The sequence below is a fragment of the Chlorocebus sabaeus genome, chromosome 15 (genome assembly GCF_047675955.1).
Source record: "Chlorocebus sabaeus isolate Y175 chromosome 15, mChlSab1.0.hap1, whole genome shotgun sequence".
NCBI lineage: Eukaryota > Metazoa > Chordata > Mammalia > Primates > Cercopithecidae > Chlorocebus > Chlorocebus sabaeus.
The window spans coordinates 35,312,708-35,335,353 of record NC_132918.1 but is presented as its reverse complement, the minus strand read 5'-3'; the positions used below and the strand labels follow the sequence as shown (position 1 = coordinate 35,335,353).

At 38.4% G+C, this 22,646-nt stretch overlaps 1 protein-coding gene across 8 annotated transcripts in view; it reads right to left on the bottom strand.

Moving 5' to 3' along the window:
• The window catches only part of PLCH1 (phospholipase C eta 1), a 268,796-nt gene that overhangs the window by 163,578 nt on the left and 82,572 nt on the right, over window positions 1–22,646 (bottom strand). The gene's annotated exons all lie outside the window — the stretch shown is intronic.

The window sequence follows — 22,646 nt, the reverse complement described above, 5'->3', positions numbered from 1 at the left end:
TCATTTCATCACATCTAAAATGCCTTCTACACAACTTTTCTCTTCAAATCTCCAATATCCTTCCCACTCTTCACTGGTAACTTTGCTTCTAATTTCACCAACAAAAGAAATAGGTAGAAAAATTCCTTATTCCAACTACCATCTTCACCTATGCCTGTATACTCCACTTCTTCACTCTCCTACATTATCAATTTGTTTTTCCTCTGCTGGATTATTCATAAGAATCTTCAAATATGCTATCAAAACTGCCTTTAAAAATTCTGTTCCCTGACCCTATATCCCTCCCTAGTGTCCACCCCATGTTTGTATATATCTTTAAGGAAAAACTCAGAAAGAATTGTCTCTCTCCATTTTTCTCCCTCCTCTCTCTTTTGAATCCATTCCAACCAGGCTTTTGTCTCCACATCTCCACTGAAACCAGGCTGATCTAGCATGCCCATGACCTCCATGTTGTCATATCCAATGGCCATTTCTCAGTGCTCATGTTACTTAACTCCACAGTAGCATTTCACCCGGCTGAACATACCCTTCTCCTTGAAACTCTTCCCTCCCATGGCTCCGGGGACATCATATTCCCTGATGTTTCTCATGTCATATTGTGCAATCCTCCTTGGTTTACTTTGCTGGATAATCCTCCTTTCCTCAGATAAATCTGGAGGAGCCCAGGACTCAGCCGGTGACCTTCTTTCTCTCACTCTTTAGTGATCCTAGCAAGTACCATGATTTTAAATACGTGATGATTCCCTAATGTATATCTACAAAGCTACAACCTCTCTCCTGAGGTCAAGAATTGAATATTCAAACTTCCTGTAAACATCTCTACCTGTAAGTCTAATCAACAGATCAGTCTTAACATATCAAAAGAAGAACTCTTGTCTCCCACTCATACACACATAAACCATTTTCTTCCTCTCTCAGGTCTCTCCATCTCAGAAATGTTGTCACCATCACCATTTATCCTGCAAGAATCTCTTTCACACTCCATATCTGACCAATCAGGAAGTCACATCAAGTCAACTCTCAAAACATATTCTAAGTTTGACCACTTCTCATAACCTCCCCAGCTTCTGCTCCAGTCCAGACCACCATCATTTCATGTAATAATATCATGACTGGTCTCCCTGTCTCCTCTCACCTCATAATAAGTCCATCCTCCATGGTGCAGTCTAAGAGGTCCCCTAAAGAGAATCCTACCATTGCCCCACTTAACATTTTACAATGGCTTCCAATTACCCTTAGGAAAAACTCTAAATCCCATAGTCTGACCACTGGCTACTTCTCTGACTCATCTTCTACCATTCCATTCTTTGTATCATTGACTTTGTTTCCACTGCCCTGGCCTCCTTGCTATTCCTTAAATACACCATTCCTGACCCTGTCACAAGGCCTTTGCACTTGCTGTTTCCTCTTCCTGAACACTCTTCCTTTAGATGTTATATGGTTCACTCCCTCACTTTATCCAGGCTTCTACCCAAATGTCACCTCTTATAAAGTTCTTCTTGGATTCTTCTACCTAAACTATTCCCAGCTAGGTGCGGTGGCTCATGCCTGTAATCCCAGCACTCTGGGAGGCCACGTCAAAAGGATCAATTGAGCCTAGGAGTTCAAGACCAGCCTGAGCAATATAGCAAAGCCCCGTCTCTACCAAAAATTTAAATTAGCCGAGCATGGTGGCACATGCCTGTAGTCCCAGTTACTCAGGAGGTTAGAATGATCACTCAAGCCTGGGAGGTCAAGGTTGCACAATTGCCATGATTGCCCCACTGCACTCTGGCCTGGGTGACAGAGCAAGACTTGTGTCAAAAAAAAGAGAAAATATTGCCCTTTAGTCGCTGTTTCTGTTTCACATCTTTATTTTATTGGATCAATCTTGCACTTTCGGAATTCTCGCAGATAATAGCAACTGCCTGAATCCAAATCTCTCCATACATTCACCATGGGAGCGCAAATAAAGCCTTCCATAATGCATAACTAGGGGGTCAGACAATACTACAAACTTCAATGTACATGAGAGTGATAAAATAAACAGCATAACCCAGCATAGCCAACCCTAGAATCAGACATCACCTGCATGGAAAAGAGAAGGGGTTACTGGGGACTTAGGAGTGGTAGAAAACAAAAATCTCTTCCAAAAAGAAAGGGTCCCACCCAAAAAGCTAGTAAACCAAAGAAAGCACTCAGAAAAGAATCGAAGATGAAATTTTCAAAGGAGTAAAATTACTAAATACATTTTAAAATGCAAATTCTTTGGCGAAAAATCAATAAAATAGTTTACAAAATACTAGCAAAACCACCCGAGGAAGAAAAGAATGAGAAGCACAAATAAATAAGAAACTCCAAAAGAGAAAGAACCATTGAAACAGAAGATATGTTTAAAAGACAATCTTCAACTGACTCAACCAAATAAATTTGAAAATCTAAATAAAAGGGATAATTTCCTAAAAAGATATATTTTCCCCCTACTTCACCCCAAAACAGATAGTAATAGTTCAATTTTCATGGATGAAATACAGAAAATTACCCCCCCCAATAAAAACTACCTCCACAAAGAAGCACCAGACCAGTGTGATTTAATATGTGAAATTCTACCAAAGCTTCAAAGAATACATCATCCTTATGCTGCTTATATTGTTCTAGAGCACAGAAAAAGAAGCATAAACTGCTAAATTCTTTTCATGAAGCAGATATAATACTGATATCTAAACTTTATTTCATAAAAGATTATACTCAAAAACTATATACAACCCTCACTTATGAATATTTACATACATATAAAACTAACAGCACATAAAATATTATTTCATTAACCAGTGAAATTCTTTCAGAAATGAGAAAATGTTTCCTTCTTAGACAATTCATTAAGGTACGTCACCATTTCACCAGATATAAGAAGAAAAATCACATGATTATCTTCAGAAATACTAACAGGCCTTTCAAATTCAATGCCACTCCTAATTTCCAAAAGCATTCAATAAAATAGAAATTAGCAGTTATTTCCTTGTGAGTATGTGTGTGCCTGTGCACGTTCCTCAGACATAAAGCCAGCATCTTCATGGAAAACCTAATGGAAAAACACTAGAGGCACTCAACTAAGGTCAGGAATAAGGCAAGGATGCCCACTGTCTCCATCTAACCTTGTATTAGAAGAGACATTAGACAATGTAATCGGATAAGAAAAAAAAATCAAAGGCATGAGAATTGAAAAGAAAATAAAATTATAACTATTTTTAGGTTATGTAACCATATAACCTGTAAAACCCAAGATAATCAAAGATAAAAATTTTTTTAATTTAGTAAGGTAAAAAGTTATAAAATTCACATACTAAAATAAATAGCCTTCATGTAATAACATAGTAACCAGCTAAAAATATAATGGGAGAGAAGATTCTCATAAATAAGTAAAAACAAGAACAAGTTTTTTTTTAAAAAAGTTTCTGCGGCCAGGCGCGGTGGCTCACGCCTGTAATCCCAGCACTTTGGGAGGCCAAGGCGGGCAGACCATGAGGTTAAGAGATCGAGACCATCCTGGCAAACATGGTGAAATCCCATCTCTATTAAAAATACAAAAAATTAGCCGGGTGTGGTGGCGGGCACCTGTGGTCCCAGCTACTTGGGAGGCTGAGGCAGGAGAATGGCGTAAACCCGGGAGGTGGAGCTTGCAGTGAGCCAGGATCATGCCACTGCACTCCAGCCTGGGTGACAGAGTGAGACTCCGTCTCAAAAAAAAAAAAAAAAAAAAAAAAACAGTTTCTGCAGCTAAATAAGTTGATTCTTAAGTTTAAAAAAAATGTAAGACTAGGTCAGAAAAGAGACTGCTGCTTCCAACCAAGATGGAGTAACCCACATGAAACAAACAAAAGACATGAACAACAGTTTTCAAGGCTTTGGAATCAAGCAATGAAGAACAGTGATCTCTGAGAGACAGGAACCAAATGAAGTAGGCCTATGGTTGCCTCAGCTTACCGCCTGGAGAGGTTTTCCAGACTGTAGAACAGAAAAGGGGAACCTAGGAAGAAATCAGTGGTCTCTGTGAGTTGAGAAGACAAGGCTGGGAGTCCAGGGAGGCCAAGACAACTACAGTTCACAAGACAGGTTACTGGAGAGCAAACAGCTGCCTAGAGAGGAGCTCCGGAGATAGATGCAGAGGGTCTCCCTGTAGCATTCGGCTGAGTACTGATTAGTGCATATATGTGAGAAAACCACCCACAGCCAGAATGGGACCACCACAATGAAGAAACAATAGTCGGAGGTGGCAGTTTAACTTTATAATAACAATCTATTATTTCCAAAATATGTATTGAATCAGAAAATCTGAAACTATGCTTACTGAGAAAGAGCTAAGATATTCCCAAACATTCCCCATTATTTACGCTTTAAACTTTACCAATAAAATACAAAATTATTCATATAGTAAAGAATGCCTTGCTTTCTTATGTTGCAGGATTGCAGGTGAAAACTTTAAAAGGCTGGATACTAAGAAGAGACTGGAAGCCAAGAAAGCTGATACTAGTGGCAAAGTAAAAAAGGGTAAGTCAAGGCGAAAAAGTCCAAGAAGAGGAAACCCCAATGCAGCCGAAATCCTGTCCTGATCAGAAGAACTGGCAGATATTCCCTGTCTACTGTGTATTCCAGAAAAGCCAGATACAAGAGGAGGTACTCGCCACTAAATTCAAGACTGAAAAGGAAAAGGTTCGTGCAACTGTTACAAAACCAGTTGGTGGTGACAAGGATGGAGGTACCCAGATGGTTAAACTCTGCAAAATGCATAGATACTATCCTACTGAAGATGTGCCTCCAAAGCTGCTGAGCCACAGCAAAAAAACCCTCAGTCAGCACAGAGGAAACTGCGAGGCAACATCACTCCTGGGACCGTTCTGATCATCCTCCCTGGGCGCCACAGAGGCAAGACGGTGGGTTTCCTGAAGCAGCTGGGCAGTGGCTTGTTACTTGTGACTGGATCTGTAGTTCTCAATCAAGTTCCTCTGTGAGGAACACACCAGAAATTTGTCATCACCACGTCCACAAAAATTGATTTCAACAATGTGAGAATCCCAAAACATCTCACTGATACCAACCTCAAGAGGCAGCAGCTGCGGAAGCCCAGACACTGGAAGGTGAGATCTCCAACACAGAAAAAGAAATACGAGATTACAGAATGGTGCAAGGTTGATTAGAAAGATGTGGACTTGCACATTTTACTACAATAATCAAAGCTGATCCATGTTTGCCCTGACGAATAGAGTTCATCCCCACAAATTGGTGCTCTAAATTTCTTACCGAAAACCTAATAACTGATTTTTTTAAAAAGAATATTCCTTAAAAAATAAAATTTACTTTTAAAAAAGTTTATTTCTCTAGTCAGTCTCTATTCACTTTTGATGCAACTACTTCAGTAACAGAAATAGCTGATGACAAGTTAACTCAATGGTCAAATATTCCTACTGACAACTATGCCTTTCACATTTGGAAAGAAGTAGTCACACATATAATTGTACTGTTTCTCCCTGGCTGCCTGCCGAAAGCAATCACAGTTCAATATTACAGCTTCTCCTTCACAAGTAATTAAGAAGGTAATCTTACTTAGAAAACATAATTATCCACCAGACCATAGCACCAACTTAACTGCTGGACATGAGTGAAATCTCAAAGACAAAGGAGCAATACCACATTCAAAGACAACACCAAAATGGTCTTCCTAGTTGTCACATCATCACTGTTTGAAGATGTGTGAGGCCCATCACAACCCATCCGTAACAGGGAACCAAGACATCTCAGCTTCTTTAAAACACCAAGAAGCAAGGGGGCTGAAGGACATTGGGCACAGTTAAATTCCCAGTTCGTCAAGACAAGAGATGATGTCTCAATAACAAGGAGCCTTCCCAAGCTCAAAACAGCTCAAAACTTCGGAATATTCCTTCACTGCTCTGACCACATGCCAGGAGTGAGATGTCTATTCACTTTTTTTTTTTTTTTTTTTTTTTTTTTTTTTTGAGACAGGGTTTCACTCTGTCACCCAGGCTGGAGCCCAGTGGCATGATCACGGCTCACTGCCTGAACCTCCTGGATTCAAGAAATCCTCCCTGCTCAGCCTCCAGAGCAGTTCAGAGTACAGACTAATGTCATCATATCTGGTTAATTTTTGTTTTCATTTTTGATTTTTTAATTTTTTGTTTTGAGATAGACGCTCGTTCTGTTGCCCAGGCTGGAGTGCAGTGGCATGATCTCGGCTCACTGCAACTCCGCCTCCTGGGTTCAAGTGATTCTCTTGCCTCAGCCTCCCAAGTAGCTGGGATTATAGGCGTGCATCACCATGCCCAGCTAATTTTTGTATTTTTAGTAGAGACGGGTTTTACCATATTGGTCCACCTGGTCTTAAACTCCTGATCTCAGGTGATCCAGCCACCTCGGCCTCCCAAAGGACTGGGATTACTACAGGTGTGAGCTACCGCGCTCAGCTAATATTTGTAATTTTTTAGAGACGGGGTCTCACTATGTTGGCCAGGATCGTCTCAAACTCCTGGGCTCAAGCAATCCACCAACTTCAGCCTCCAAAAGTGTTGGGATTACAAGCATGAGCCACCACGCCCAGCTGTCTATTCACTTCTAATCATTTCTTAACATCAGTCAATCATTAGAGAAAGGTAAGTTCTGCTTAATTTGACACTGGCATATCAAGTGTCTGCTATGTTGTATGTTATCTTGGAAAGAATCATTACCTATATTTATGAATGGGGGAGCCAGATGTCTTCTAGAATGGATGGATCTCCTGACAAGGCACCCACACATGAATTATGAAAGTGGCTGCCCACTCTCTGTAGCAGTCCTCCGTGCCTAACAGGCTGAACACCATCGAAACTCAGACCTTTCCTAATATTGCAGAGCCACGGCCCGCCTGGATATAACATCTTTTGGGGAACTATATTATTTTCAAAAGTCCACAGCCACTTTTACCAACCTATTCTCTCTCCAAGATGGCTCTCAGAGCGCATTCTGAAATTCTTAAGAATACTGCATATACTGAAGGCATTTGAAATTGAGATGGCAGCAACAGGCCAACTCCGAGGCTATTTCCAGTCAGCCCCTGTAGGTCTTATACAATAAAGACTTTTTAGTGGTTAGCATACCTTAGAAACTTGCTGTGTGCACAGTACCATTCTGGAGAATACAGAGATTTACAAAGGAAGACAGCACCATTTCTGCCCCTGAAAAACATATACTTCATCCTAATATCCTAATTTTAAAGTAATCTAACTACAGCTGCACCTGAACTTTAGCTTAATAATTTCAGTCACTACAGGAGTTGGGGGTAGGGGAGTTGCCCTAAAATAACTTTTCTATCCATCTCCCCATACCAGTCTCTAGAGTTTGCCTCATCTTCTGTGCATTTGGATTTTACATTATCAAAAGAAAATCAACATGCTCCTTTTAAAAAAAAAGAAAAATCCCTCGTTGAAAAAGAAATTGACAATTTTCCTTTTCCTATGTATCTTAGGATGAGTGACTCCCCTAGAGTGACTTCGTAGGTCATTGAATTTCATATGAAATTTACCAAATAACAAAGATCTGATATACTCTACAGATCATTCCATAGAGCTGAAATCCTTACCTGCCTGCCTGAGGCTTTTAAACAAAATGTCACATGAAGAACTGGCATATTTAGAATAGGGAAGTATTGTCCTCTGCAAAATGTGTCCGCATTGCCCATAGCAGAGGTGGAGGGGAGACATTTCAAATGCCATATATGATATCTTCCCTAGTGGTCTAGTGGCTAGGATTCAGCACTCTCATATACCATATAAGAGGCAAACAATCCAATTTTTCAACAACTTTGTAGTTCACATAGCACAACCTTATTGATTTTTAGCTAAGGCAATGAAGGGGCTCTGTGCTCAGACCAGAGAGATAGACAACAGGGAGAGAGAGAAAGGTTGAACAGAGCATTGAGTCCAGGGTTACTTACACTGGGTCACAGGGCAACCCTACCTAGGGGGTAACAAGGCATATTTTGATTAGCCCATCTATAAGCCAGGTTCTGAAGACACACTGAACCCAGGAGGGAGTCTCAAAGGCTACTGGCTGTTTATCAAAGCCAACTCATAGCTCAGATTCTAAGCCTTGGTTCTAATTGCTAGCATCCCATCCCCCCATACCTGAACCTCTCACTTGCCCTACCAAACCCTCCCTTCAGCACCTTCGTTTCCTTCTGTCACTCATACAAAGAACAAGCTTTGAAGCAGAAATATGTTTGGGGAAAAACAGCAACCTGTACCGGCTATAAAATAAACACATCTCCAGACCTCTGAATAAAGAAGGGAAAAGAAAGTATCTGGTAGGGTCTCTCCCCCTTTCCTCTCTGTTACTAGATTTTTATTTCCCACCTCATTCAAACAAAAAAGATAACCCACAGAGTTATGCACCAGACTGTGAGCAAAAATGAATATAGTTAGGGTTGTAGTCTGCTCTCTGTTCATTTTGGTAATTTCCATAAGCAAGCTAGGAGCACTCAAGTAGTTAGTTTTCTTTTCTAAAGCTAAGGAGCTAATCTTAAGCAAATAGGCACTTCCTACTTCTTCAAGCATTTGACTCAACTAGAGACAATACATAAACACAGTGTTTGGTGAGCTTGTAATGGTATCTGATAACACTCTAGAAACATCTCTTAATGAATCAGCAGAATCTACCTGAGTTAGGGCTGTCACCCTCCATATTCTGGTTAGGGGCCCATCACCCACATAGTTCAATGAAAGGCCTTGATGGTATTGCTTTAACAAGCTTATGATGAGGATACTCACTAGAACTAGAGAAGCTATTGTCATGGTCTGAAAACTGTATATGAGCAAGGCACTATGGCTCTTGCCTATAATCCAACACTTTGGGAGGCCACGGTGGGAGAATCCTTTGAGGCCAAGAGTTCAAGATCAGCCTTGGCAACAGAGTGAGACCCTGTCTGTACCAAAAAAAAAAAAAAAATTAATTAATTAAAAAATTAGCTAGTCAAGGTGGCACACACCTGTAGTCCCAGCTACTCAGGTGGCTGAAGTAGGAGAATAGCTTGAGCCCAGGAGCTGGAGGTAGCAGTGAGCTATAATCGCACCACTGCACTCCAGCCTAGGTGACAGAGTGACACCCTGTCTCTAAAAAAATTTAAAAATAAAAACTATATGTGTATATATACAAGTCTTTTTTTTTTTTTTTTTTAATCTTAAGCCAGAGACTAAAATAAGAGGCCAAAGATAATGGAGACACATTGCAACCAAATACCCCCAGCCCCAGTAGGATCTCTAAATTTTTCTTAGATTATTACTGCCTTTCAGGCTTACGTTTTTTGTTTGTTTGTTTGTTTTTGAGATGGAGTCTCACTCTGTCGCCCTGACTGGAGAGTGCAGTGGCATGATCTCAGCTCACTGCAAGCTCCACCTCCCAGGTTCAAGTGATTCTCATGCCTCAGCCTCCAAGTAGCTGGCATTACAGGCGACCACCACCACACCAGGCTACTTTTTGTATTTTTAGTAGAGATGGGGTTTCGCCATGTTGGCCAGGCTGGTCTTGAACTCCTGACCTCAGGTAATCCGCCCACCTTGGCCTCCCAAAATTCTGGGATTACAGACATGAGCCACCGTGCCCAGTTCAGGTTTATGTATTTCTTACCTTTCTTCTTCTTTCACAATAATTAAAAAAGGTATCAAATCTTTGCTTCTGATTGAAAAATCTCCAATGTTTTATGAATAAACAATCATGGTGTGCCAGTGCCATCGTAGGACACTAGTTTAGATTATAAGGATGCCAAGTGGAATGAGACACGGTCCCTGTTACATAGATTTCCTAGGAGAAACACACTCTGATATTTTCAATAGTTCAATTCTAGAAAGGTTTTCTGGCTAAGTACATACCTTGTGTTTTCTACATCCTTTTAAAATCTAACTATTTAAAATAAAAAGACAAAAGAGCAATCTACAAAAACGTATGTATATCTCTTTTGTAACCTGTGATTTAATCAATTTAGACAACTGCCTTTGGTTAGACTTGGGTAACTAAGAATATGCATGGAGAAGTAAATCCTGACCTAATTCTATCACTAACTAACTGCTGAAACCTTTTGCTCTCTTTCTTCTTTTGCTCCTTTCTCCCACTTTCCATAAGCCAGTCAAAGTATTCAACCTCCACATTATTCTAGCTGCAGAGACTTCTGCTCCAGATATTAATGTCTATAAAAATACTATCTCTCAGCAAAACCTTCCCTGTCTCTCAAAACTAGGAGGCATTTACCCATTCCTTTTGTATGTTCTCCCACTTAGTTGTGTGTGCCTCAGGCAGGGACTATGACTTATTTACCCTGCTATCCTTTGCAAGCAGTATAATGCATGATGCATAACAGCTACTAAGCAGTCAATAAACGTTAGCTCCATGAACTTCCCCTCCAACATTTAGCTTAATATCTCTACATGCTAAATGCTGAATCTGTACTGATTGGCTGATATAAACTCTTAATTTGCCAGTCATTAGAGGAAAAGCATTACTATCAAGTTTGCACCACTATTGTTTAGGCTATTATGTCTTCAAACTATTCTAGCAAAATTCAGGCTATGCAACAAGCAGAAGTAAACATTAATGAGACAGTGCACTTATGATACCAAAGCATTCCTCAGCCAACTGTCTTTTACTCCCTGCTATAATCATTCAGTTAATATTTGCCAACCAATGAATTGAATAGTAATGCATCATAAACAGTCTGATGACGGTACCAATTATAAAGATAAGAAAGGACATGTGCTTATGTTCAGAAAACAACCTGGCAAAGGCAGCATAGTAGAGGGGATTCAACTGGGGCTGAACTCAGGGTGCCTGATTATCTTGGCTAGTTCGCTATTCCACAAGTGTAAAGAAACCTATGATGCTCATCCACCCTAATGGAAAAGCATCTTTCCTACTGAAATTACCTTCCAGCTGCATAATGTCTGAACTATAGGGCTCTAAAAAGAGATTTCAACCCTTTGGTAAAGACTCCCTGAACACCTGCTGTTACTCAGGTTCTATACTAAATAACAAAAGAATAAAACCTCAGACACTCACAGTCTAGTCTAAATGTCGCGAAACATTTTCTGTAAAGAGCCAGATAGTAAATGTTTTAGGCTGTGTGGTCCATACAGCCTCTGTGGCAATCACTTTTGCAAGAAGAGCAAAAACAGCATTAGAAAATATGTACACTATTAAATATGGCTGTGTTTGGGTTGTAGTCTGCTTTATATACAAAATCAGGCAACTGACTGAATTTTGCCTACAGGGCGTAGTTTGCCAACTCTTGGTATTCAGGTACATTTTTTTAAATTGCAAAACAGTGAGCTGTATGTTAATGAAAGCTTCCCCCTGGATTTGTATAACATTTCATAATTTATGAAGCTATTTCATATATATTAGCTCAAAATTTAATCCCTCATACCAACCCTTTAAAATAGGTAGGTCCTATTATCTTCATTTTATAAATAAGAAAACTAAAGTTCAAATAAATTAATTTCCTTAAGTCATCACACAGGTCTAGATGGAGCTAAGATTTGAGCTTCCACCTTACAGGCACAGACTACTAAGTGCTCACCAAAACTTACTTCCTCCTCCTCCAGGGCACACAGCCAGACTGCATTTTCCAGACTCCCTTGCAGTTGGGTGTGGCCATGTGATTAGGTTCTGGTCAGTGGAATTTGGGCTTTGCCCTTTAAAAGTTCCTCATAAAAATTGGCTAACATGATCCTCCGCTTTCTTTTCTCCTTCCATTTGGCCAGAAGGAGGTACTCCTAGGGTAATCTTTTGGGTGACATGTTGACAACAGCAGAACCACAAGACAGAAGCAACCTGGGCCCCTGAATCACCTCTTGGAAGAGAGTCACTCAAGCAGGAACACTTGTATTAGGCTGGCAAAGCAGTAAGAAATGTGTATGAAGCCACTGACAGAGAGAGCTTTATCTGCATATTACTTTAGCTAATAGAGTCTGCACCCAGGTCCAATGTTGTTTGCATTCAACTATAGCCGAGATGCAAAGGATGACTTTACCAGGCCAATGAGACAGAAGAGATCATATTTCAGACAGGGGACATTCAGGCAAAGCAAAGAGTGCTTTCAAGAAAGAAGAAATTGTTCTAAATGGTTAAATAGTAAACTAGCAAGACAGTGGAAGGAGAGGCATCAAAGATAAGCACTGGGAAAGACCTGTGTCAACACCACAGTAAAAGGACTAGGAGAGAACAAGAGACAGCAATTAAATCTGCCTTTAGCACACTCAATCTAAGGAAGAAGAGGCTGGAGGCAGGGAGACCGCCTCTAGAGTCTGATTAGCACTGGCCTCATCAGAGCAGAGCTGTGAGCCAGCAAAATATTTTCTTTATGTACCCTGATTTTTAAATAAATCTGATTTTTTCTAATTATAAATGTAATATATCCTAATCATAAATGTATAAAGAAGTATGAAGAAGAAAATAAATCACAAATAATCTCATACTCAAAGATAACCAGTATTAATATTTCACAGCATAAACTTCTGAGCTTCTTTTACCTTTCTCTTTAGCAGATATGTTTAGGCATGAAGAAAAATGGAAATATAAGATAATATTTCCCATTAACTATAACCATCAGCATCTTCTCATGTCAATCACCATAGATATTCACATCACTATTAGTAGTCTTGTGCACATGGTATAGATGTGCTATCATTTTTTTAAATCATTTTTTTAAATCAACTGCTCCCTTTTTCTTGCTATTACAAAAACTATGCAATAAACTTTCTTATACATATATCTTTGTGCAAATGTACAAGTAATTTGACAGGACTAATTTCTGAGACAAAGAGTTGTTCTACTGTCAAATTGCCCTCCAGGGAGATGGTACTAATTCAGATTCCCACTAGTGGTGTATAAAAGTGCCAATTTTCTCACACCTTTGGTGACACTGGATGTTATCTTTTTTTTCTTTTAATTCTTTGGCAATCTTGTATGGCAAAAACATATATATCTATCTCATTCTCTTAATTTTTGAAAACACAGTTGTTCAATTTTTTAGTTCTCTTCTTTGTATTTTAAAATATTATCTCTGGTCTATGGATGATCCTAAACATATATTTATTATCTTTAAAGTTACAGTGTGCCTAATTTATACAACTGGGCTAAGTGAATGGAAGCAGAGTCACTTTTGGATTTGAAAGACTTAGTGTGGAAGAAGTAAACACAAATAATCAGATATTAATTCTCCTCAAGGGGTATCAAGGATGGTGAGTGAACTAGCAATGTGAGAATTTAGTAGATAATCTATTTCTGCATTTATGTGCTCTAAATAACAAGCCATATGCTTATTAAAATTAGCTAAGGATTTGTTTAAGTTATTGCTTCCTTGGTGTTTTTCACACCTTTATCATATGCTTGACTTATCTTTGGTTTTGGTTATATACTAGCTAGGGCAAAGGGTAAATATACATGGAAGCTTAGAGAAAAAATGCAAGTCGAAAACTGATATAGGTTGTCAGACCTGAGAAAAAGGAAAGGATGAGACACAGATGAGGAGTATATGTGTGTGTGTGTGTGTGTGTGTGTGTGTGTGTGTGTGTGTGTGTAAGACAGATAGTAAAACAAGCAGGCATGTATTATTAGGAGATGTATTTCAAGGTAATATTTATTAAAGGCCTATGTATCAAGCACTGGACAAGACTTGTTATCCACATTATTTCATCTTATCCTCACAACTTTTTGAAGTACACAGAATCCATATTTTTAAAATGATGTCCAAAATCCATATTTTTAAATTGTGTGCCAGAGAAATTGACCAAGGGATTAGCCAAACGCTCAGCCACTATTAGAACTTTAGCTTGTCTTTTGCTATAATTTTATTCCAAATTCCATACTCTCCCCCACTGTACACTAAAAAAAAATCCTGGATTAGAATTTCCAGTGCTCTCCCTGACACCAATGTTCCTCTTCTCCCATGCAGGGGCACAAAGAAACAAATCAATGATAAAGTAAAAAGGGGAATGGGTTGCATGTGAGAATGAGGGATGGTCCCGGCAACTTTAATAAAGGAATAAGAAAATAAATTATCTATTGAGTATATGAGAAATTAAATTGAAGGGAATGTAACTTTAGAATAGAGCCAGAAAGTCAGGAATAAATAAGTTCAGGATAAAGAAGTAGCACAATAAAATAATGGCATGAAAAAACATACATATTTGTAAAATGAAAATATTTCTAAAATGGAAAATAACTAGAAACCACATAATTATAAAACTGGCTCAACTGAGAAATATTATGTCCAGCCCCTTAAGCTTAACCTGCTGTTAAAGGAACACTTTCTCCATTGTGTTAATATTCTTAACAATCACACGCCAACTTCCCCACCACTTTTTAAATGCAGTAACCAAAACTGAACCCTGTCATCAAACAAGAGTCACACTGGCCGAGCACAGTGGCACATGCCTGTAATCCCAGCACTTTGGGACGCTGAGGCGGGTGGATCACCTGAGGTCAAGAGTTCAAGACCAGCCTGGCCAACATGGCAAAACCCCATCTCTACCTAAAAAAAAAAAAACAGCGAGGCGTGGTGGTGTGTGCCTGTAATCCCAGCTACTCAGGAGGCTAAGGCAGGATAATTGCTTGAACCCAGGAGGTGAAGGTTGCAGTGAGCCACACCACTGCACTCCAGCCTAGGCAACAGAGCAAGACTCCAGCTCAAAAAAAAAAGAGTCACATCACCCAGCAAATACAAAGAGAATGCTAGTCAGGAACTGCTAACACTATTTGCACTAACAATCAACAAGTTGAGAACTTTCATCAGTTTGTTGCTCTCTGTGAACCTCATCGGGGCTTCTGCCAGGCCTGCCAATATTTGCTTCACTTTGCTTTTTTTCTGTTCTTAATAACACTTATCTGAGCTTAGAACAAGAAAAATCACTGGACTTAGAAAGATCCCCTAGCCCAACACAACGGGTAGACAACTAACTCCAAGGTCTGGCAGCTAATAAAGGTCAGAGACATACAATCAACCCACTGATTCTTATCTTTGTGGGCATGCATGGGGTTTCATAAACCAAATACATTCTACATTGTATTTCTATGTAAAAAATAAGATGAATTGAGAAAACTGGGAAAAAGATGTCTGAAAACAGAAAGGACAACTGTGGAGAGATTACAACAAATAGGAGAGGGTGAGTGTTCAGAGGGGAAAATAAGAAACGTGAGCCTAGGCTCGGTGCGGTGGTTCACTCCTGTAATCCCAGCACCTTGGGAGGCCGAGACGGGCGGATTACCTGAGGTCGGGAGTTCAAGACCAGCCTGGCCAATATGGTGAAACCCTGTCTTTACTAAAAATAAAAAAATTTGCAGGGTGTGGTGGCACACGCCTGTAATTCCAGCTACTTAGGAGGCTGAGCAGGAGAATTGCCTGAGCACAGTAGGCAGAGGTTGCAGTGAGCCGAGATCACACCACTGCACTCCTGCCTGGACCTCAGAGAAAGACTCTGTCTAAAAGAAAAAGAAAAAAAGAAAAGGTGAGACTAAAGAGCAGAATGAGAAGGCTTCATTCTTCATCCATTGTATTCTTCCTTTGTCCCCTTGTGCATAACTGGGGACTGTTTACATGTGTGTGTGCATGTATATACTACATGCACTGACACCTCTGGAAAGACGCAAATCCACATGCCAAAATATCAATCATGGTGATGCCCGAGGAATGGGCATAGCCACTTGCTTTCATTCATCACTTCTTCAGGAAAAAAAAGGCATACATTTGTGGTCAAAAACAGTAAGTAGTAGTGAGAGAATATGAAATAAGTTGAGAATGACTATACACAAACATTAAATAGAGGACTGGCTAAGACTTTTTTTAAATAAAATAAGAATTAAGTAGCAAATAAAAAACTTGAAGGCCAGGCATGATGGCTTATGCCTGTAATCCCAGCATTCTGGGAGGCTAATGCAGGAAGATCACTTCAAGCCAGGAGTTCAAAACCAGCATGGGCAACATAGTGAGACCCCATCTCTACAAAAAATACAAAAATTAGCCAGACATGGGGGCATGCATCTGTAATCCCAGCTACTCAAGGGGCTGAGATGAGAGGTTCATTTGAGCCCAGGAGGTCAAGCCTACATTGAGCCAAGATTGTGCCACTGTACTCTAGCTTGGACAACAAAATTTGTATGTTCTTATTCTCTCATTTTCTTAGTTGATTTTCTGGCCTTCTCATTTTTAAAACCATCAGTGAGAACATGAGAAAATAAATTAGTAAATAAAAGGAATACAAAAATGAGAAAATAAGGAAGGTATAATATCATTGAAATTAAGATTAAAACCTCAAAATTAGAAGAATACTCATGATGTGAGAGGCACCTGTTTACTAAGTCCAACTGAAGACCTGCCTCCTGTTCACACTGTTCATATTTCAACAAGTAGAAATAGGAAGGTGGACATATGAAATGGCTCACATGATGTATAGTCCTCATTCTCTTTTGTTAACCACATAAAAGTTTCATTTCTTTATGAGACCTACATCAATGGCGTAACTCCTTTCTGTTTACATGCGTGTGTGCATGTATGTACTACACGTACCAACACCTCTGGAGAGACGCAAATCCACATGACAAAATATCAACTATGCTTATGTCCAAGGAGTGGGAAAGGCAAGGAGAAAGTTCATTTTAGCATTTGATATAAATCAAGATTGCTTGTTTTTTTTAAACCAGTCCTTGGGTATAACCTTAGACATTCCAAATAAAACAAAGAAAAAAGATTATAAAGGGCAAATGATGAACTTAGACATAAAGATGAAATGCAAAGAGAAATTATAAAAGAGGAATGAAATTGTCCTTTAAAGCTGCCTTTTATTTCATCTCTTCTTTTCTCATTTGGTTTTATTTCACCATCCTGAGTTAATCCATAAATGCAATGTAATTCCAATCAAAACCTCAACTGAGTGACTTCTGGAACTAGACAGGAAGTTCTAAAATTTATCTGGGGGAAGAGGGTTGCCTTAGAGCCCTGCTTGTATATTTTCTCAAGTTTTATCTTTATACACCCTCCCTGGTAAAACTGAAAATACTCACATGGATTTTAAAGAAAAGCAAGAAGCAAGAGGTCACTGGATGAGACAAAAACCTTATGTAACACACATCTACAACCATGACTTATTCTTTAAACAGATCGATAGAGACAATCATTCACCTTTCTTCGGAGAGACAGCTGAAGTAACTCTAGCTCACTCATGGTAGCTTCTGTTTTGCTGACAAGTAATTAGAGACAGTTACAGATCATTTGTCAAAATTTCAATGGGTAGGGTTCATGGCCCTGATCTGAACCAATCTCTCAAGCAGATGACAACGACCCTTTCCCTTGGGCTGTGTAATCTATCTTTCATAGCACTTCTAGACTCTTTTCCCCAAAATACCACTTTTACATCACACATGTACCCCAAAACTTACCATCTTCTCCCCTTGCTCTTTAGATCCAGCCCAAACTCCTCAGGGAGATATTAAAAACCTGGCTAACCATTCTTCCCCCACTGCTTCCCTGTGCCAAACCCTGTGTAACCTACCATACTGTTCCCCTTTCCATCTCGCACTCAGGAAGTACGTATTTGCAGGCCCATTCATTCCAAGGAACATCAGGCCAACCTGTCGGCTGGGGAAAGGCAAATGCACAAAGGAGGAGATGTTAAACTGAGATGTTTTCATAGAAGCAGAGAACCTTTTACAAAAACAAGCAATCGATTGCTTCCTGCCTATGTATCTTACCACCTCTAACAAAGTAATAACATTTCTAAGAGAGAGAACAGAGCTGCAAGTCCAGGTTCCAAAGTCAGCCAGCAGGATTCAAATGTCAGCTCTACCAGTTACAGCTGACCTAGAGCAAGTTCTTTTCTCTCTATGCACCTCAGATTCCTTGCCTTTAAAATGAAGATAACTATATGCACTTCACAGAGTTATGATGAAGATGGCTAGTTGTCAAAATTAGTGTTAGGTACTCGATTTTTTTCTAATGAATTTGATCTCGTCATTTGCTATAGAAAACTCTAGAATCTGTCCTTTTCCTCTGATGCTATGTTCTGAAGCAGTAACCCTAATTGAAATAACTTAGGTGGTTACTTTGCTCTGATGAGCATTTATATAGTCACAATAATGTAAATGTAAGTAGTCACAGTAATGTGAATCTTGTTTATTGATATTAAACTTTTAAAGTCAATCTATGATCAAAACATAGGAGGAGTAATTATGAGTACAGAAAAAGAATGAAAAAATGACTATACTAAGAGAAGTTAGGAGGGATAAAAGAGGCAAAGGTTTGGCAAAGGGAGAGTGATGGTCACCAGGTAGAGTAGTCCAGCTGGCAGAGCAGGAAACCAAAATGTAAGTGAATTGTTCAAGATACGGGGATAACCAATAGGGTAACCAAAGAGGACATGGGGCAATATAAGTGAGCTACTTCTCATCTATCATAGAAGAAAATCAATAATTAATATCAAAAGTTGAGAAATCAATAAGTGGCAATGTAAGTGCGTCAGTTGGAGATATAAAAGTAACACTAAAACCCTACAAAAAGGAAAGTAAAAGAGTTAAAAGTAATTTATTTGGAAAGAGGCAAAGAGGACTGAGGAAAAAAACTATATTTTTTGTTAATAGTTCTATAATACTGTGTTTAAATTTTTCAACTTTTTAAATTAAGAAGGTGTAATCGAAAAAAGTCTATTCACAATACCAACTAAAATCATAAAGATAAACCTACCAAGAAATGTGAACAACCTATATGAAGAAACCTCTAAATCTTGACTGACGTAAGAGAAGGACCTAAGAGAAAACCTAAAATATGATGAATCCTACTATGTTCCTGAAAGGAGGAATCAATGACTTAAAGTTGGCAGTTCTCCTGAGTTAATCTATAAATGCAATGTAATTTCAACTAAAACCACAACTAAGTGACTTCTGGAACTAGACAGGCAGTTCTAACATTTATCTGGAATACAAAATACATGAAAAGAGTCAAAAATTTTTGACTGAGAACAATAAGGGAGAACTTGCCCTCACAGATAGTTCAGAAACAAACTAACAGCTCTGTAGAACAGACTAAAGCACACAGCATTATGGGTATCACCTTCTTCATTAAATAGGGAAACAGCCATATTCCACAACGTGAAATACCAGGAAATGGCCACAGACCTTCCTGCCCTAATGTTATATTTGGACTGATTATGCAAGCAATATGACAACATTCAAACCAAATTCCTGCAACCTAGGAAAGGTTGAGGAGGGGTTCTCTAACTTCTTGGAGAAATGATTTTTTGTTTGCCATAAAAGAATAGGATACTCATAATTAGGCACAATTTTGTCTAGTGGACAAGAGGTCATGACCTTAGTAAGGACAGAAATGTTAAATTTCTTATCAGGCAATGACTTTCTTGTAACTAGTTTACCCCAAATACAAGGCAGTGACTGAATTAACAAGTGTATGCAGAAAAAGCAGCAGTTACGAATTCTACAGCAGCTTTGATCAGTGGCAAAGGACACTAATATGGACTTGAGAGTCTAATGTTTTCTTATGAAAGACCATCTTAGCTAAGAAATGTGAATAGAGACCATTGTTTCCTCAACTATTTACTGCAACAGCTTTCTGGTCTCCAGTGCTCCAGCCTCACCCGTTCCACCATCAGTCTCCAAACTGTTGTCAGAGAGATCTTTCTAAAACTCAAATCTGATTAATCTCTCCCCAGCTTAAAACTTTCTGTTGCTTTTTTTTTTTTTTTTTTTTGGTAATAATGTCTAAATGTCTTAACCTAGATTACCAGGTCCTTATTATAACACCTGGTGCTTGCTACTCCTTCAGCTTCAACCCTTGCTTATCCACCTGACATCATCCTCATCATATTTCAAGGCTCAGTTCAAATGTCACCTCCAGAAATCCTTTGCTGACTTCTCCATACTCAGGTACCACTGGAATGTTCCTCTATTACAGTATTACTGTTATTACAGTAATATAAGCATGTTTGTGCACTATACCAGAAGTTACTAGAAGAGAGGTAAGTTCTTTTATTCATCTTCATATCAATCCCCAGCCAGCACCTTGTAGATAAAGCACTCAGTCTATCTCTATTAACTGTACCCATTAATGATTAACAGTTGAGAATGCCACAAGAAGCTCTTGATTTTCCTTCCCAAAAAAAAAAAAAAAAAAAAAAAAATCAGCCTTGTACAAAGGATTCAAATGACATAGCATGAGCAACATCACAAATATCTAAATGTAGCAACTTCTAAAAGAAAAAAAAATCTGTATGATTGAGAAGGGTAGGTACAGCTCTCATGATATGGGAATTGGATGGCTCAATTCCAGCCACAGATCTGTTCCACATCTTCAAGAAAATTATGCAGACTCCCTAGGACTATTTTTTCTTCTTATAAAAGAGTGAGATTGCTATGGTTTCTTCCTGCTCTAGAAATCCAGGACTCGCTCTTATGATGACATCTGCCCTTCCATCAGGCATTCGTACACAGCATGCACACTGCTGGCATGTAGGCTATACTAGACCATGGGGGAAATTAGTAGCAGATGGTACCAAAGTTCTAGGTCAAAGTCATCCCAGAACAAATACAATTTCTTTTCATTAAAGTATATGAAATATACATTATCCTTATTTGTACAACTATACCATCTTACATTTCTGTGGTCCTTTTCTATCTTTCAAACGTTTTCAGAGACCAGTAATTCTTACAACTACCTTGTGACATAAGCAAGAAAGTAGTATTACCTCTTGTTACTAAAAAGGAAATTGAGGCTCAGAGACATAACAAGATTATAAAAACACCTTTCTTACATGCCTCAAGCTGGCTCCTGCTTCTGGTTTTATATTGCAATTCAGGTCCCTACATCTTCTCAGTGTTGTTCAGAATCACTGAGATGAGGTTTAGTACATTACATGAAATTCTAAGGTAAACAACAATAACAGTAATTTCCTAATTATATACATAAATACAAACCATAGGAGCAAACATGGGCTTTATACTTCATGGTCTTCCTGCCTCTGAATAAACATTCCTCAACTTTGTACTCCAGTCAATTGAAGCCACTCGTCTAATGTTACTGTTTAACAATGCAACTCAGATTTCATGATGTTTCAGAATCTATCAGTTTCACACACTCAGATATAGAGTTGATCTGCATAATTTAAGATGTTCCTCTTAAAATTGATCTGGAAATCAGAAGAAAGATTTTTTTGAAAAACAGTCTTGCTACCAACTGAAATGATTTTAATACCAAGATGGCCAGTCAGTAATGAAAATTTTTTCATTCAGCAGAACAAAATCACTAAAATAAATAATAGAAAATCTATTAATAAAATATGAAATATTTGCTCATTGAAAAATATCTGGTAAGACATCTGTATGTGAAAACATCTACCTTGAAACAATACACCTTACATTCATCAACTTTAAAAGCTTGTATGACTAGAAAAATTATTTCAAATTTCCACAGCGTTTAAGAATTAAAGCTCTATTTTAAATTTAAAGATCATCTTATGTGATTAAAGTAATAGAAGTCACTTTCATCATTACTTCCATAATGTGTAAAGCAAGATGACCCTGATAGTATGCTGTGCAGTTCAATTTACTCCTACATTCTGCATATATAAGAGTTTCCAAACATATAAGACAAAACTCTAAATGGAAATTCTTCTGACAAACTGCATATCAAGTGAGCCAAATCCTTCCCTATTTCTGTATAAAAGCTTCTTCCCATGCTTAGAAAACTCAGGTATACTCAAGAAAATCTCAACCATGGTACAATTTGTATTTCGAATAAAAAGCAAACATTGATGCTGGTACTAGGAACATGGAACATTAAAGTTGATACCGTAAACTAGCAACAATATCCAGACAGGCTTTCAGATCAGCATTGATGTGATAAAGTTACATTTGAGTAGACGCATATGAATAATCTGAAATGACAGACAAATTTCAGTTTGAAGGTAACTTTAGAAGACATTTCTTGACATGTCATTTATTCTGTCTGACCAGGAAGGAATAATTCTTACAATTCAAGAACAGTCTCCATAGATTTTCAATTTCTGATCTCCTAACTCATACTTTAAGATGTTTCTCTCATGCTCCTGGAGCTGATAGACAGGCTCTAAGAACATAATACATGGATCCTGCCTCCATTTTATCTGTGCTGAATACTTCTGCCATTCTATTTTATAGGGTTAATTATTTTTACTATCCCTGACTAGCTTGAATTGATACAAATTGGGAATCATTCTCTCCAGATTATTGTAGAAAGTTAAAATGTAGCTTTATTCATCATTATTCAAACTGAACAAGACTTGACAATGTTTCAGTTAAAACCTACTGTTTATAAATGTCAGACAAATTAAATTTTTAGGCATGTCTGTATCCTGACTTACAACCTAAGAATACAAATTATTTTCTCACTGACCATTTTAATATAATGATATACTTTCAGTTTGTCAGCATGCAAATTCTACTCTTATAAAAGTCTACATTTATAAGAAAAAAACACTTCTACCTAATCAAAAATACTTTGTTACCTCATTTCATACTGAAATATAATAAATATGTTCTGAAGAATTCAAATAAATATTTAACTTAACTAAACATGAAATAAAATAAATGTTTAC